General features: G+C 47.4%; 1 long non-coding RNA gene across 1 annotated transcript; it reads right to left on the bottom strand.

The window, feature by feature from the left end:
• Positions 1-2,410: 2,410 nt before the first annotated feature.
• On the bottom strand, positions 2,411-4,962 carry LOC134889957 (uncharacterized). The gene is made up of 4 exons (XR_010171312.1): positions 4,845-4,962; positions 4,575-4,695; positions 4,123-4,257; positions 2,411-2,559 (listed from the first exon to the last, which is right to left on the bottom strand). It is a non-coding gene; the product is annotated as an uncharacterized LOC134889957 (long non-coding RNA).
• Positions 4,963-5,481: the final 519 nt, after the last annotated feature.

The raw sequence follows: 5,481 nt of genomic DNA, 5'->3' as shown, positions 1-5,481 counted from the left end.
TCATATCAGTAATAATTTGCGGACCTGTGAAATTAGCATTCAGTAAAGACAGGAGACTCAGTCAATGAATACATAAAAGATTTTTTAGTTTATGTTAAAATATAAAAAGTTTATTAAGTGGAATATTTAATAAATAATATTTGCGAGACATCTCCAAAAACAGTCGGTTTTGGGGGCTGCCCACAAATATTAACCAGCCCCTGAATGTATGTATTGGGGACTGCAATGGATATTTGAGATATCTATTGCGTTCCTCCTATTTTGAACACAAAAGCAGCCACCAAAAGTTTCTACGGCAGATGGTAAACTGTGAAACTCACCAAGCTCCAGAAAGTATTTCTGAGCTTGGCTCGGCAGCTAATGCCATTTCTAAATGGCTTTTGTAGCCTGTGGGCTACATTATGCAATAATTCCCAGGAGAAGGATCCTTGGCATCCCTCTGCATTACTGTCTGCTCTCACATACGCAGTCTGACGATTGCACATGTGAACTAGCGCAGCCGGGGTCTAAACCCAGAAGTAAAGTGATCGCATTAGCAATTATTTTACTTCTTATACATTGCAGGGACAGGCATGAGATTGATTATGGCATAAAAGCTACACCTCTGGACTCACGAAGAGTCATCCTTCAGCACTCAGGAGAGGAAAACCCCCTTGGGGGGAAACCTCTGGGGAACCATGGCCTCAGGATTGCCCTTCCCTCTGGGCATTAAGAGGTGTACTAATAGACGGGTCAGTATGCTATCCCAGCGCATGGGATCCCAGTGGTAGTCATACTGATGTCGGGATCCCGGTACAGAAAATACTGAGAGGGGTGAATAAGGGGTGTTCTCCCCTCTCCCCAACCCCTAACCCTGCCTGTCCGTAATCTAACCCTAACCTCACCCTTTTCTGCATAACCCTCCCACAGAGGTGCCTAATCCTAACCTCCGTCCCTGCTGCCTAAACCTAACCCTCCCTTCCCTGCAGCCTAACCACTCCTGGGGGTGCCTAACCCGCCCTACCAACAGCCTAGCACTAACTTCCCCCCACCCGCAGCCTAACCCTATCTTCCCCCACCCACAGCCTAATCCATTCCTAACCCCCCGTCTGATGCCTAAACCTAACCCCCCGCCTGATGCCTAAACCCATCCTTCCCTTCCCTGCAGCCTAACCACCCCCCGGGGGTGCCTAACCCTAACCAACCCTACCCGCTGCCTAACCCTAACCTCCCCCCACCCACACCCTAAACCTAACCCCCGCCTGATGCCTAAACCTAACCCTTTCTCCCCTGCAGCCTAATCACCCTCGCGGTCCTTAACCCTAACCCACCCTACCTACAGCCTAACCCTATCCTCCCCATACCCTAAACCTTACCCCCGCCTGACGCCTAAACCTAAGCTCCCCACCTGATGCCTAAACCTAACCCTTCCTCCCCTGCAGCCTAATCACCCCCGGGGGTCCTTAACCCTAACCCATTCTACCTGCAGCCTAACCCTATCCTCCACTTGATGCCTAATCCTTTCCCTCTCCCCATCCCCCTCACCCTGACTGTCCGCAGTCTAACCCTAACCTCCCCCTTTGTGCCTAACCCTCCCGCGGAGGTGCCTAATCCGAACCTCCGTCCCTGCTGCCTAAACCTAACCCTCCTTCCCCCGCAGCCTAACCACCCCCTCTACGCCCCTACTGCCTAAACCTAACCATCCATCCCATGCAGTCTAACCACTCTCGGGGGTGCCTAACCCTAACCCACCCTACCCGCAGCCTAATGCTAACCTTCCCCCACACGCAGCCTAAACCTAACCCAGTGCCTGACGCCTAAACCTAACCCCCTGCCTGATGCCTAATCCTAACCCTCCCTCCCCTGCAGCCTAACCACCCCCAGGGGTGCCTAACTCTAACCCACCCACCCTACCCGCAGCCTAACCTCCCCCCACCCACAGCCTAAACTTAACCCCCCTGCCTGACTCCTAAACCTAATCCCCCCGCCTAAACCTAACCCTCCCTCCTTCGCAGCCTAACCACCCCCGCGGGTGCCTAAACCTAAGCTCCCCCCATCCGCAGCCTAAACTTAACCCCCGTGCCTAATGCCTAAACCTAACCCTCCCGCCTGATGCCTAAACCTAACCCTTCCTCCCACGCAGCCTAACCACCCCTGGGGGGTGCCTAACCTCCCCCCACCTATCTGAAGCCTAACCCTAACCTCCCCCCACCTGCAGCCTAACCCTAACCCCCGCCTGACGCCTAAACCTAACCCCCCGTCTGACATGCAAACCTAACCCTCCCTCCCCCGCAGCCTAACCACCCCCCCTCCACCCCGTGCCTGATGCCTAAACCTAATCCCCCTTGCCCAGCCCTAAACCTATGATCGTGGAGATAAGGGCGTCGGTATCCTTGCCCATTCGGAGTTCCAACGTCGAGATTCTGAATAGTTTCGGGATCCCAGAGTCAGTATTCTGACTGACGTAAACCCGACAGCCGGCATCTTTACCGCATCTCCTAATAGGTAATGCATATGTTCCAACATTTGGAGCATGTGTCCGCAGCTCTCCTCCCAGGGCAGCTATTCAGGGATCACCCACTGTGTGTACACGAAGGGGAAGAGATGAAAAATCATTGTTAGTGGATGAACAAGCAGAGAGACAAACTGCAAACAGTGGTGTGGTTGTGTAGAGAGAAAAATCTCTCTATGTAAAATGTAAATATGTTACTCTAACTACTGAGGACATGGAAAATACCTAAAATAAGGGCAATTATCCCAAAGGGCCCATTGTTTTTATACAATACACACATTGGGGGGATAAGGTCTCTCTTATAGTAATTAGTGGGTACCTTCAGAAAAGAAATTTGACCAGTAAATAATAAAAGCTATAAATTGCTAACATTTAGGGATCAATCCAATTAGGTGTGAGTTACCATTGCTGCAACGTTTCAACAGCATCCAAACTCACACCCTTCATGGCCAGATTCAGCCTATGGGGCTATCGGAAAGTGCGGCTGTCGTAAGACAAACTCGCACCTAATTAAACTGACCCCCTTAGTTGTTAAATGTGATAAAATAGTAAAATATAATGGTGTAATTGTGGGCCTGATTCAGTTGTGGTTGTTGAAGCGATCGCTGCTGCAATATTGCCATTCACAATTGCATTGTGAGTCTGAGCAGTCGTAGGCTGAGCAAGTCTCCTAGACACAGGGGGCTCTCCAGCAGCAACACAGGTCGCAATGGGTAATTTATTCACGCACATGGAACGGCGTTTGAACGGACCTGACACGCCTGTATACAGTTAGCCAACCCCGTTACAACCTCAAACGCTGACTTCCTGTCAATCACTTTGCGATGGGATCCTCTATGTGAGCATGATTTCATTTTGTGCGCAGCGCAGCTTACACGCATGCACAGTGAAAAAGCATTAAGCCACTTAGTGCAACAGCAGCTCTGCGTCCGCATCTGAATCAGGCCCCCTGAGCGGTAAGGAGAAGGACTCTAGGGAAAGGACTATGTCACCTTTATTATATGTAAAGATAGGGAAACAGTCACTTGTTACAGCTCCAATTCACATAATTTATACCATTCTGTACCATTTCATCATTTGGTTATACTATGGGGGAGATGTATTAAACACCTGCAGAGTGATAAAGTGGAGAGAGGCAAAGTACCAGCCAATCAGCTCCTAACTGCCATGTTACAGGCTGTGTTTGAAAAATGACAAATAGGAGCTGATTGATTGTTAGTTTATATCTCTCCACTTTATCACTCTCCCAGGCTTTGTACACCTGCCCCCAGTTCATTGATATACTGTAAATGTCAGCTATTTCACTATATCCCCCGATCTGTATTGTTCTTCCCCCGATCTGTATGTTCTGTATCATGCTCTCCCCACCCTTCCTGTTTTTCTGTATTACAGTATGTTCTACATCTCGCAACCCCCAAAAGTGTATGTCCTTCCTCTTTATGTCCTATAGAGTACGCCACAATTTCTATGTTTTTGTATTATGCCCCCACACCATCTGTATGTGCTATACCAAGTTGCCCCCTTCTGCATGTTTTGTATTGTCCGCTCTCCCCCACCATAGACCCTATGTTTTGTACTGTGCTCTCAATACCCCCCACGACACACACAATTACACAAGTATGGTAACTTACCTCCTGCATGCTATTCTCCAGTCACTAATTCCTCTGCGACCCCTCCCGTCGTCTTCAACTGACACTTTGCAGATCTCTTTGCCGGTCACCCGACACTCTGCAAATCTCTTAGCCAGAACTGTGCCAAACGGTGATCTAAATAACCAGAATTTCCTGGTCAGACATACTACTGTATGTGTATAATTATACTACCACATTTTGATACATACTTTCATTTTTATTAATTTGCAATTTATCTATTTTACTGACTTTTTATCCAAAACTCAAGATCCTTTCTCATAGAGACCCAAGTTATCTGCTGCAGGTCTTCCCTAGTGCTAGGACCATGTTAGTATCATACACTGGGCCTAATCCAGACCTGATCGCAGCAGCAAATTTGTTCACTAATGGACAAAACCATGTGCACTGCAGGTGGGGCAGATGTAACGTGCAGAGAGAGTATGGTAACTTACCTCCTTCATGTTATACTCCAGTCGTTGCTACCTCTGCAACCCCTCCCGTCGTCTTCAACTGACACTTTGCAGATCTCTTTGCCGGTCACCCGACACTCTGCAAATCTCTTTGCCAGATGATCTAAAAAACACAAAAGACTACCATTAAGCATAGTACTAGTTTAAGTACAATAAAATGTTTATGAGTCAACCAGTTTCCCAATTTTCCTTAAACCAAACAAGATACTTTCAAAGTTATGTAACATGTGCAGAGAGAGTATGGTAACTTACCTCCTTCATGTTATACTCCAGTCGTTGCTACCTCTGCGACCCCTCCCGTTGTCTTCAACTGACACTTTGCAGATCTCTTTGCCGGTCACCCGACACTCTGCAAATCTCTTTGCCAGATGATCTAAAAAACACAAAAGACTATCATTAAGCATAGTACTAGTTTAAGTACAATAAAATATTTATGAGTCAACCAGTTTCCCAATTTTCCTTAAACCAAACGATACTTTCAAAGTTATCAATATCCCATTTATCTATTTTATTAACTTTTTCATCCCAAAGCCACGATCCTGCCTCATAGAGACCCAGGTTATCTACATCCCCTGTATGTGTGCTTATCCTCCATACTGGCCTCTTTATTCCTGTAACGCTACATTTTTATTCCTAAATATATCATTCCTTCCTGCGCTTCTCCTATTTATGTGTTCTTGTACCTGTATTCCAGTTCTGTCTATCTTGTCTTGCATTTCAGCTAACTATTTTGCACTCTGTCTTCCTTACCCCTCTCCATCATACCCTGCTATGTAGGACTCACCTCCTCCTACCTGTCTTCCTGCATGGAAACTGGAAACGTCAGCAGCTGTAGAATGTTACAGGACGAAGCATTGTGATGTCACAAAATAGTGATGTCACAGGCTAG

This window comes from Pseudophryne corroboree, chromosome 1 (genome assembly GCF_028390025.1).
Source record: "Pseudophryne corroboree isolate aPseCor3 chromosome 1, aPseCor3.hap2, whole genome shotgun sequence".
NCBI lineage: Eukaryota > Metazoa > Chordata > Amphibia > Anura > Myobatrachidae > Pseudophryne > Pseudophryne corroboree.
The sequence above is the reverse complement of the archived record's forward strand: the minus strand, read 5'-3'. Positions and strand labels throughout refer to the sequence as shown.